The sequence below is a fragment of the Nycticebus coucang genome, chromosome 22 (assembly GCF_027406575.1).
Source record: "Nycticebus coucang isolate mNycCou1 chromosome 22, mNycCou1.pri, whole genome shotgun sequence".
Taxonomy (NCBI): domain Eukaryota; kingdom Metazoa; phylum Chordata; class Mammalia; order Primates; family Lorisidae; genus Nycticebus; species Nycticebus coucang.
In genome coordinates, this window is record NC_069801.1 from 39,364,707 (window position 1) to 39,377,364 (window position 12,658).

At 52.0% G+C, this 12,658-nt stretch overlaps 1 protein-coding gene across 19 annotated transcripts in view; it reads left to right on the forward strand.

Moving 5' to 3' along the window:
- The window catches only part of PTPRF (protein tyrosine phosphatase receptor type F), a 92,644-nt gene that overhangs the window by 26,703 nt on the left and 53,283 nt on the right, over nucleotides 1-12,658 (forward strand). The gene's annotated exons all lie outside the window — the stretch shown is intronic.

The following is a 12,658-nucleotide window of genomic DNA, read 5'->3' on the forward strand; positions in this document are numbered from 1 at the left end:
TGATCAGACTGAGCCACTATGGAGTCATCAATCTGAAAATGTCTGTATTTTCAAAATAGAGCTTGATTGTTACTTCTTTGTTCTAATGCAATACTAATACCTGTTACTACTGAAAAATTTGAGAAGTATAGCACGTAGGAGAAAATTAAAATGGCTCATTTTCTTACCTCTGCTATTAACACTTGGTTATTTCCTTGTGGCCCCCTTTTTTTGCATGCATATGGTGTTATATGTGTGTGTGTATAACTAAAATGGGATTACGTACTACTCAATGATTTGTAGACTGCTTTAAAAAAAATATATTGTGACTATCTTCCTTGCCATGCCATTAATATTCTTCTGTATCATTATTCTTTAGTTTTGGTGGGGTTTTTTTGTTTGTTTTTTGAGACAGAGTCTTCTCACTTTGTCGCCCTCGGTCAAGTGCCGTGGCGTCATAGCTTAGAGCAACCTCAAATTCTCGGGCTTAAGCTATCTTCTTTGCCTGAGCCTCCCAAGTCTCTAGGACTATAGACACCCCCCACAATGCCTGGCTATTTTTAGAGATGGGGTCTTGCTCTTGAGCCAGCTGGTCTCAAACTCCTGAACTCAAGCAATCCACCTGCTTTGGTCTTCCAGAGTGCTAGGATTACAAGTGTGAGCCACCATGTCCAGCTGTATCACTATTCTATTTTTTTTTTTCTTTCTGGAGACAGAGTCTCACTATGTCACCCTTGGTAGAGTACCGTGGTGTCACAGCTCACAGCAACCTCAAACTCTTGGGCTTAAGCGAGTCCCTTGCCTCAGCCTCCCGAGTAGCTGGGACTGCAGACACCCACCACAACACACGGCTATTTTTTGGTTGTAGTTGTCATTGTTGTTTGGCAAGCCCAAACAGGACTATATTGGAACCCACCAGTTCTGGTGTATGTGGCTGGCACCCTAGCTGCTGATTTACAAGCGCTGAGCCTGTATCATTATTCTTAATGGCTATGGGTAAACTGTCACAATGGCAGATTTACTTAGCCATTCTCTTATTGTTGGACACACATGTGTTATTCCCAGTTTTTTGCTTTTACTTACAAGGTGCCATACATATCCTGTCAGATAGATACATTCACCTAACTGATTATTTCCTTACCATTTAGATTCATGGAAGTAGAATTGCTGGGTCAAAGGACACATACTTTTTTTTTTTTTTTATTGTTGGGGATTCATTGAGGGTACAATAAACCAGATTACACTGATTGGATTTGTTAGGCAAAGTCCCTCTTGCAATCGTGTCTTGCCCCCAAAAGGTGTGGCACACACCAAAGCTCCACCCCACCTCCCAGGACACATACCTTTTTAAGCCTTTCTTTGTTTCCGGAAAATTGTGTCAGTTTATACTCCTGTCAAGCAGAGAATCAGAGGGCCTCTTCTCTGCACATCTTCACCAGCAGTGGGAATTATCATTAAAAAATATCTTTGCCAAGTTAATAGGCAAAAAATGGCATCTCAATTTCATTTGCATTTCTTTGATTATAAGAACAGTTAAACATCTTTTCACGTTGGCCATTTTTATGCTGTGGCTTTCTGTGTTCACATATGAAGAGTCACCTATTCAGTAACTCTTTTGCCTCTGTGTGTCTCATGTGAGTTTGTGGGGTCTATAAGCTTAGAGGGGCCATGGAGGACAGTGGTTAAGAGCAGGGGCTCTGGACCACTCACTCACTGCATGACCTTGGGCTGGTAACCATGCCTCTGAGCCTCATTGCTCCATCTGTAAATAGGGATGTAGTACTTACTGCCCAGGCTGGTTTGGAGGACCAAATACAGTGTGGTTGGCTCGGCACCTGTGGCTCAAGCAGCTAAGGCACCGGCCACATACACCTGAGCTGGCGGGTTCAAATCCAGCTCAGGCCGCCAAACAACAATGATGGCTGCAACCCAAAAATAGCCGAGCGTTGTGGTGGGCACCTGTAGTCCCAGCTACTTGGGAGGCTGAGGCAAGAGAATCGCTTGAGCCCAGGAGTTGGAGGTTGCTATGAGCTGTAATGCCACAGCACTCTACCCAGGGCAACAGCTTGAGGCTCTGTCTCAAAAAAAAAAATACAATGTGGTTGAGCTCTTCCCAGGATTCTAGTGTGAATGGTAGCTACCCATACTGAGGCCTAGACATGGGAGCTAAAGGTCCCCACCTTCCAGTCCCATGGGAGGATGTACCAGTGGGATAGGGGCCCAGAGGGTAGGTCCTGGGCCTGGAGCACTGATGACTAGTGTCTTCAGGCCCCTCCCCATCACTCCTGAACCTTAGTTTCCCTACTTGAGACCTGGGGGTGAGTATTTCACCACCGCCCGCCCTCCTATTGGCATCTGCCCTACCCTGACCTTTGAGAAGTGGCTGAAGGGTCACATGACCAGAGGGCATCTTCTCAGGCGCTGAGATTGAGACCTTTTTGCATTATTAGAAGAGAAGTTCAACCAAAGTCCCCCAGGCCCCAGGTCCTCTGTCTCGAGAGGTCAGCAGTGTATGGTTTGCTGGGGTATGGGAAGTATCTGATAAGGCCTGGGTATGTGTGGGGCAGGACCCTGCCCTATCTGTTCTCTCTCCCTGGGAGCTGGTGGAACTGTGAGCCCCTCCTGCTCCTAAAACATAGCACCAGGAAGACAGAATGCTGACTTATTGGTTAGTATAACCTTTTTTTTTTTTTTTTTTTCTCACTTTGTTGCCCTCAATAGAGCGCTATGCAGTCATAGCTCACAGCAACTTCAGACTCTTGGGCTCAAGTGCTACTCTTGCCTCAGCCTCCTGAGTAGCTGGGACTACAGGTGCCTGCCGCAATGCCCAGGCTAGTTTTTTAGAGACAGGGTCTCGCTCTTGCTCAGGCTGGGTTTATAAGCGTGAGCACTGTGCCTGGCCTGGTTATTGTAACCTTGACCAGCATTGGGCTTGACAGTAAGCAGTGCCAGCGCCAGACCAGAGGGAAGCAGCCAGACAATGACCACCCCCTTCTACCCCGCCCTGCTCCTCCTAGGAGTATGTGCAGGAACTGAGTGAAAGGATGGCTTGACTGGAGCTCAGGGGTGGGATAGGTGACGGGGAGCCAGGGCCATTCTTGAGAGGCCACCACAGGATTTGAGGAGGGGTGGAGAGAGGACGAAGCTGGTTGGGGGCTGGAGAATAAGAGTTGAGCCCCTTACCATGTCACGTGCACACAGAAGTGCTTATTCCAGCTTGGGCTTTTCGCAGAGAGGCAAAGGGCTGTGAAGGGTGGCCTGGTTCAGGTCATCCTTTTTGGATCTATGCACCCCAAAAAAGGAGCCCAGGCCTGCAAACTCTGTTCTGTGCCCTCTGCCCCTGCCTCATTCTACACCAAGTCGAACTTCCTTCACACACTTTTCCTGGCTCCTGGGCACCGCACCCCAGAATCTGGGACCTGACACCTGACACTCCTACCTCATTCCCTTTGCACCCTTCTTCTGGAGCAGGACTGTTGCTTGTGGTGTGGCTGAGGCCACGCTGTCCCTGCCAGGATTGGGTATGAGGTGGGGGTGCCCTGCACAACTGGCTTGGGGTGAGCCTATCCTGGCTGTGATGAGCAGGGACCCCGCCGCCCAGCATTCCTGTCTGAGTGGTAATTGAAGCCATTAGCACACCAGCCTCTCCCTCCCTGGGTAATGGCAGGAAAAGCTCTTCTTGCTCCTGAATCACTCCCCCTTCAACCCTCCCCCTGCCACCACTGAGACAGAGAATCTGACATTTTCCCTCTTGGGGAAGGGGAGGCCTTTTCCTCCAGGAGGTAGGGACAGCTGGGGTCCTGGAGCTCAGGCTGGAGGGTATGGATTCTCCTGGGGCAGCAGGTTCCAGGAGGAGGCTGGACAGCCAGAGGTGTGGGCAGGGCCCTGGTGACTTTGGGTAGGTTCTGGAAGGGAGGAGGAAAGGAGAAGGAAAGAGGCTATGGAGCAGGGATGAACTGTTTCTGTTGTCCTGGGGGTCCAATTCCAAGGACAAGCGGCAGCATTTGTCTTGTGGTCGCAGGTATAGCTGATAATGTGCACTCTGTGTGGTGTGGGTGCTGTGTGAGGCAGTGTGTGTGTGTGAAGCAGGTGGTGCAGTATGTACAGCAGGGGTGCTGCCTTACAGGGTGTGTGTACAGAAGGGGCTTGCAGCAGGAGCAGACTGGGTGTGTGCACATGTGAGCATCAGGCGGGGACTTATAGCAGATGGCATGTACCTTATGGGCCATGTATGCTCTGCAAGCTGTGTACGTGCGTGTGCACATCGGGGAGAGCATGGGGTACACAGCAGGTAGTGTATGCATCAGGCAGTGTGTGGGTGTCATGTGTACAGCAGGTAGTGTGAACCTTATGGGCTGTGTGTATAGCAAGGGGGTGTGCAGTGGGCATTGTGTATGTTTCTGTGTCAGCAGTGGACGTAAGTGCATTGTGGTACACAGCAGGCCACACGTGTGTGTACAGCAGGCTGTGTGTATGTACACTGGGCAGTGTAGGGATTGGGGGTATGTGGCAGTGCACGTGCTCGGTGGCCAGAGTGTGGTGTGTACCTTATAGAATGAAGTTTGGGGTCAGTCTGGTGCTGGAGGGAGGTCAGAAGTGTATGTGTGGGCCCTGTAGGATCCCTGCTTGGAGCTGGTGGTCAGGCAGAACAGCTGGATAGAGATGACATGGGCACAGTGATCTGATGCTCTGTCCTCAGCACCTGCAGTGGTACTTCAGCAGTTCCTCTGCTGCTGGGCCAGGAGGGAGGGTGCACTAGGTAGGAAGCCTGCCCAGACCTGCCTTTGGAAGGTCTTGGGGCCTTTCTTTTCCTCCCCTCCCCTCCTGCCCCCCCCCCCCCACCAGCCTTTTGGTGGGCTCCCTTCCAGCTGTTCCCATCTAGCCTCAGTGTCTACTGACTGGCCAGGACCACATCACTCATGCTTTACAGGACTGGGAATCCAGGTGTCTGCATAGAAGGCCTGGTGTTGCTTACTTCTGGGGAGGGGTCAGCTATACAGCATCTGGAGCAGTGGCCAGGAGGGGGTTGAGTTTGTGCTATACTGGGCCTAGACCACTGGATTCTGCACTGGTTCTGACCTTGGCTAGCTCTGGGACCTGTAAGCCGTTGAAGGACCTCTTGAGACACTCCCCACCCCACCCCCACCCTCATCACATAGCCATAGTCTCTTTGTAAACAACCCAGGGACAGAGAGCCAGTGAGCAGCAAATGACCCTGTTCCAAGGTATCCCATCCTGCACTGGACCTTTAGTAGAGCTGGTGCTCTACCCTCGCCCTGCCCCAGGCCTGTCTGTCTTTTCCACTCAAAATGGAATGACTTGGCCCAGGTCTGACTTTGAAGGGTGGGGAGTTTGGGTAGACCTACTGCAGACAGGAGATGGCTTTCAAAAAGGCTTGATGTGCCCTTTTTTTGCTGATGTTTTTGCAGTTGTTGTTTAGCAGGCCTGGGCCAGGTTTGAACCTGCCAGTCCCGGTGTATGTGGCTGGTGCCCTAACCACTGAGCTGTGGGTGCTGAGCCAGATGTGCCCCTTTTTAAATTGCCTGCATTATCTGTCTGCATCATAGGTTGGTTTTGCAGAAGTTGGGCCTGTCACCTACCTGATTTTCAGCCACAGAAGACAGAAAGGGCCCCAGAACCTGGACTCAGGCCACTTTCTGCCCTCCCCACTGGCAGCTGTGACATGTGTGACATTTGTTTACGTGTAGTCCAGCAGCAGTGGTCCTTGTGACCTGTCTTAACACACCCCCTGCCCCTCCTTGACCACAGTACATTTCAGAAACATTCAGACATGAGGTTTCATAACCGGTTTTGGAGGTTCTGAGAAGCTCTAGGCATGGAGAGGGAGAGGTGTTAGATAGGTAGGTATTGCCAAGAGGGCCATGAAGATCAGACCCTGGATTTCTTGGTACCTGGAGTCCTTCATTTTTCCTACTTCTGATCTGCTTCCAAGTGCCCAAGTGGATTCCCTTCTGAATAGGTCCTCCTGTGGGGTACAGTGCTGCTACTTCTTCCATTAGCCATGGACACTAAACACCTACCCTATGCACAGCCTGGCCTTGGCCATAGGTACTTATAATGTATGCATGGCCTCCTTGCTTCTGTCCCCTTCCCCCAGCCTCTTGACAGTGGAGCCAGTGGTTCTGGGAACGGTTTGCCAAGTTAGAGGTTTTCAAGGCCTCCATGTGCACATTCTCCACTGTTGGTAAGGTACTCGCTCTGTCTGGGTTGCCAGGGAAGAGAAGATTTTAATCAGGGGAATGACATGATCAAACTTCAGAAAGGTCCCTGTAGTGCAAAGTGAGTAGAAGGAGACCAGTACATAAAGCCAGTGAGAAGTGGTTGCAGTCTAGGTGGGAGGAGGCACTAGCCCAAGCCTGGGTAGCTAGGAAAAGAAGAGGCAGCCGACTATGGGAAAGTTAGAGAGAATAGGGGCCTGCCTTATGGGGTCAGGGAGGGGAGAGGTTCTGGATTTCTGACTCTGGGGCTGGGTAGATGGTGATGCCATTTCTTTTCTTTCTTTCTTCCTTCCTTCCTTCCTTCCTTCCTTCCTCTTTTTTCTTTTCTTTTCTCTCTCCTCTTCCTCTTCTCTTCTCTTTCTCTTCCTCTTCTCTTCTCTTCTCTTCTCCTCCTGACAGAATCAACTCTGTTGCCCTGGGTAGAGTGTGTGGTGTCACAGCTCACAGCAGCCTCAAACTTGGACTCAAGCTGTCTTCTTGCCTCAGCCTTCTGAGTAGCTAGGACTACAGGCACTTGCCACAATGCTCAGCTAGTTTTTCTATTTTTAGTAAAGACAGGGTCTCACTCTTGCTCAGGCTGGTCTCCAACTCCTGAGCTCAAGCAGTCCACCCACCTTAGCCTCCTAGAGTGCTAGGATTATAGGCGTGAGCCACCACACCCTGCCTTGTGGTGCCATTTCTTAAGATTCAAATACTGGAGGAGGACCAGGTTTGAGGAGGCGAGTTGAAGAGTCCAGTTATAAATCTGTTGAGTCAGGTGTGTGCAGGCATCTGGGGGAGGTTTTTAGGAGGCCTTGTACAGATTGCCTAGCACTCTAGAGTAGTGGTTCTCAACCTTCCTAATGGCGCAATGTATTTTCATGGTTAAAAAGGGGTCGCAACCTTTGGGCGGCGCCTGTGGCTCAGTTGGTAAGGCGCCAGCCCCATATACCAAGGGTGGCGGGTTCTAAACCCGGCCCCGGCCAAACTGCAACCAAAAAATAGCTGGGTGTTGTGGCAGGCGCCTGTAGTCCCAGCTACTTGGGAGGCTGAGGCAAGAGAATCGCTTAAGCCCAGGAGTTGGAGGTTGCTGTGAGCTGTGTGAGGCCACGGCCCTCTACCGAGGGCCATAAAGTGAGACTCTGTCTCTACAAAAAAAAAAAGGGGGTCGCAACCCACAGGTTGAGAACTGCTGCTCTAGAGGGACATCTGGAGATGGGGTTATGAAGGCCAAGAAATGGCACATCTCTGGGAGCCAGAGTGAACATAGGAGAATCCCTAGGAATTAAGTCTTCATTTGGGAGGAAGTTCCTGAGAGCTGGGAGGGAAACCAGGAGCATATGTGAAGCCATGGAGATCAAGAGAAGAATCTTCTGAAAGCAAGAGTGGTCAGCAGGGTGGGGTGCTGCTGAGAGGTCCAACAAGTGTGTTTTGGACTTAGCTCCATGGAGTCACGATCAGGTGTGAGTGCATTGAGCAGCAATGGGGTGGCAGTGGAGCTACAGTGGCTGAGAAGTGAGAGAGAGGGTATCAGTGGTCTCAAGTCACTGGGAGCAGGGCCTGAACCTCAAGGGTAAGTAAATGAAAGAACATCCCTGGAGTAGGACTAAAGTGGGAGGATCCCAGAAGGGGAAGTCCAGTGTGGGCCAAAGTCTAGAGCTGGAGTGTGGGTCAGGTGTATACCCAGCATATGGCCCCAAGGTTCACTCAGATGTGTGACAGGAAGACCTCATTAACCAGGTTGAGTAGGGCGATGTTGGGTGCCAGGGAATCCCAAGGGAGGGGGAGATTACTGGTAGGGGGAGGCCTGTGGCTGCCAACAGGCCCCAAACAGCTCAGATTCAAAAACAAAACAGGCTTTTAAGATGCCAAGTTTGATGAAATCTGAGTGCTTGGAAGAGGTGGGAGTTTGCTCTTGGAAAAACAGCTGAAAATCGAGACTGAAAGCTGTGAAGGGAGATGGGCCCAAGGCTCCCCAGGCCCCCTACTGCTTAGGGTGGGGGCTGGGCTTTCTGGGAGCTGGGGAGCTGGCAGGTCTCTGGAGGTTTTCCGACTCTGGGCCCTGACTCTGCTTAGGATGGAGCTGTGGGAGGTGGCCTTGGCTTCCCTGGAGTGGCTGAAGGGCAGGGGAGCCAGCAGCTTTGCCACCCACAAGGCTCCTTCATGTGTCTCTGTTCCTGTGTGTGCCTTCAGGTGCATGTGTCTCAGCATGTGTGTTCTCTGGTTCTTCTTGTCTGTACATGTGTGTTTCCGTGTTAATGCATGCACCACTTCTGGATCTGCTTACGTTAGTCTTTCCACAGGTGCTTGTCACTGCAGGTGCCTCTCCACATGTACATGGAGGTTTCTATTTTTGCACCTCTTTCTCCATGTATATCCTGGTGGGTCCCTAGCTGTGCAGTGGTTCTAAGGTGTCTGTGTGTGTGTGTTCAGAGACAGGGTGAGGCCAGGCCCAAAACTAATGCGTACGGAAGGTGATCAGGCTCACAGACTGATCTCACAGGGAGCCGGTGTGTGTACGGGTGTGTGCCTGCATGTGGGTAGAGATGCCATGAAGCTCGGTAAACACGGGTGAGAAGGTCATGTTGACAGACGGTGCTGCTTGCCCCAGAACCCTGCAAGGCATCTCCATCTGTCAGCTTCCCTGGTGCAGCTCCCTCCCTGTGACCCAGACTCCGCCTCCGGCATCCCAGGCTGAGCTGCACAGAGACCTGTGTGTGCTATGACGGGGCCCTCAGCAGCCTCCACCCCAACCCAAGCCTCATCAATGAGGACCCCAGCACCTGCCTGAGCTCCCACAAGATTCACCTTGTTCCTCTACCCTTCGCACAGCCTTTACTCAGGCACTTTCCTTCTCCACTCCCCTCCTCTAAAGCTTTTGGTCTCCCATACCCAAGTGTTTCTTATTCTTGAATCTTCCCTCCAGGAAGCCAGCAGGATAGTAGTTGAGCTGTGGTGTGGAGTTAACACTGATCAGCTCCACCATTGCTGTGGGACTTCAGCCAAGCTTTCTCCCCTCAGCTCCCCACCAGAGCCCTGCATTCCCCCAGGCTCATCATCTTCCTCTGCCCTTGGGGCAGCGGAATTTCTCCATGGAAAGGGCCAGTCATGCACAGTGTGGGCAGGGCAGCCTCTGGGAACTTGTGTGTGCATGTGCTACCTATGCGCGCAGGCAGAATCTGCGGACGGGTGAGGAGACCTGGGCTCTCAGGGACCTCTGAAGTCCCTCAAGCCCCCCAAGCCCCCATCGGCTTCCCTTTCTATCCAGAGGACCCTTTTTTATCACAGGATGGAGGGTCGAGTCCCAGAAACATCCTGCAGACACTGGCGCTCAGGCTGGGGAGGCAGATGTGGGCCCTTCTCACACTGTACTGGCTACCTGGTGGGGAACAAGGCAATGGTGGGGAGAATTCCCTGGAGTTAGGGAGCCAAGTCCTGGGAGGGGGCATAGTTGCTCCACCCAGGCGGGGGTTTTGGGAAGGGCTGCGCCAATTTGGACCGAAGATGTGATGCGCACTCCCGCATGGACATGACAGGGGCATGGGCGCATGCAGCCCTTCTGCTGTGGCACCCGCCTCTCTGCAGTCGCCATGGTTACTGGGCGGCCTGGAGGTGGGAGGGGCTCTTCTTCCCCTCAGTTGTCTGTAGCCTCTCCGCCTGCAAGGCGTATTTCCAGGGGACTCTTCTGACTGGTACATCCCAGTGTTGGTGTGTCCATATGTAGGGGACAGTGGATTTCGCTTTGTGGTAGATGATAAACGCTACAGCGTGTGTGCAAAGGGTCTGCAGTGGAGCTGGTGAAGCTCGCAACTGAAGGTGTGGTTTGGAGGGAGGGGTGGTTCCTTAGAGATGCATCTCACCTCCCTCTGTGGCTGGGCTGCCCTGCTGCTCTGCTGCCGCTGTAGGGGTTTCCTACTGGTCCAGAGTGCTGGGGCTGGGATCCTGCCTCTGATTTAGCAGTGTGACCTTGGGCAGGTTTCTGGATCTCTCTAAGCCCCTGTTTGTTCCTATACCTCATAGGGGTTTGGTAAAGATTGTCATTTTGTAAAGCATTTTAATGCAGTACCTAGAACATACTTCATAAATAAAACTTGGCCTCAGTTTTCCTAGTTGTTGGGTTTGGAGTGATCACCTGACCTCAATCTAAGGAGTTTGCCTGGTTCTTAGCCTGAGCCATTCTGGCTGCAGCGCACCCCATGCCTGTGGGTGCCTGGGGGGTCAGCTGGTAAGTGTGACAGTCTGGTACATGCCCAGTGCTCAGCCAGGTTGGATTCTGCAAGCATCAGGAGAGAACTGTCGTGCTTGGCTGTGTTTGAATGTGCTGGAGGCTCCCGGATGGGAGAAAAGGAAGAAACAGCAGTGGCTCACTCCCGAGGGGCTGGAGTCCTCCTGTGAGACCTGCTTCCCCTGTGGGGGTGGGCAGAATGGCAGCCTTCTGAGTGCTGCCTAGAAGCCTAGTTGGCACAGGGGACTGGCTTTTGGGTCCTTCTATTTTATGGACAGCTCTTAACACTTACCTGGTTTTAGGCTCTGGTGTTGGTGCCTGGGGGATGATCTGAGCCAAGGACAGAGCCATTAAGGGTGTGTGATAATAGAGGGAGAAAAATTAATTGTCCTTAATTTGGCATAAATCCCAAAGACCTTCCTCAAGTAAGGAATTCAGTAGATTCCAAGACACAGGCTGCATATCCTTGTGCTTCCTCCCTTTTGAATCAGTACCTTGCAGGTGGAGGTGGAGGCCGGTTGACTCCTGGGCTGTGACTCTTGGAGGCCCTGGTCACCTCCCCTTGGAAGTGAGCAGCTAGGAGTAAGACGTGGGAAGAACTAGACTGGTTCCCTGGTGGACAGGATGGCTCAAGGATCCCTGAGTGTTCCCCAGCATTTGGTCTTGCTTAGGCCTTCCTATGAAAGCATGTGGCAGTGGGGCCAGAGGAAGCCTAGTCCCATGCTTGGTGCTTCCCAAGTCTACTTCATTTCCATAGTCCTTTCCTTTTCTTGCCACTGTTTAACATTTTCTTTCTAAAAATCAAAGCTGAAAGGTCACTGTGGAATCATATTTACAGCCAAGGAGGCACTGGACTTTCATCCGGAAGTTATAAGGCTGCAGGTGAGGAAGCTACAGCCAGGTCTCAGGAAGGGCTAGGGAGGCAAGGCCAGACTGTGAGCTCTGCTGCCCCCAGCCAGGGGCCCCTTCTCCTGATAGGCCACAGTCCCTTGGGAATACCCCTGGTAGCTAAAGCCTTGGGGGAAACCCTTGGGGTCTGGTAGCAGGTTGAGGGTATCTTGACTGACCTGTTGGGGCTCTTCCAGCTTCCTCTCCTACCCACCCCCCTTGTTACTCCCCAGGGTTTCTAAGAGTCTCCAGGGAGGATCAGCTTTGCTAATCTTCCTCTGATGGTGCCTCATCCCTATTCCCCGTCATAGGAACCTGACCTCAGCACATGTTCCCACAACCCCATCTCCTACTTGGCCTCCTTGTCTCCCCTACCACTTGCCCAGCTTCCCTGCCAGGAGATGGACAAAGGACAAACATTCCTCTTGCCCCATGAGATGTGCCTGACATCCACACTCCTGAATCCTCAAAAACATTTGGTGGTTTGGTCCTAGTGGGGAGGGCCTCTTACTAGCTTAGGGTGGGGAAAAAGAGCTCAGACCTTAGTCTCAGTATCTGTCTGGTGGCTCAACCCTTACGAGTTATAACATCCGTGTGTTAGTTGTATGTAGAATCTGTGTCAAGCACACCCTAACGTCTTGTGTGAGTTATCAGACGTGTGGTACTCATGGTATTTACAAGGTGGGCCCTTGAACCCCATGTATAGGTAAAAGCAGAGACACAGAGAGAGTGAGTAATGAACCAGGCCCTAGGGCTGGATCATGGTAGAGATGTGAGTTCTGCTTGGTCTACTCTAGTCCCAAGCTTGTTCTCCAGGCTCCTCCTAATGCCACGAGATGGGAGGCCTAGCCCCTCAGGGGTGATGCAGGAGTCCGCGTGTAGTGGGTGTGGTTTGTTCTGTGCCATCTGTTCCCCTTGCTCTATAGAAGTGACTCCTGAGAGCCACCAACCCCTGGAAAGCTAGAGAAGACAGCCAAGAAGTTTTGCCTCCCTGAACCAACTTGTAGTGTCTTCAGAATTTTTTCACGTCCTTAGCCTCTGCTTAGAAATGGTCCCCAAGCCTGCCTGTGGCTCCTGGGTCAGACCTGAGTGAGGCAGAATGCTCAGGTCAAGGATACAGGAGAATAGGCTGGGGTCACAACCAGGTTAGAAGGGCACAGGTACCCAGGGTCAGGGCTAGAACCTAGGCTATGACCTGGGGCTCTGCTGTCTAGCACAGCTGAAGGCTGATGCCCCTTTCCCTGCCCCCCTGCAGCCCAGCTTCCTTGCAGCACTTTCTGCTATGGTCGGCAGAGAATCAATCCTCCTCCTTCTTGGAGCCCAGAGAGAAAAATGCTGATGCCTTGAG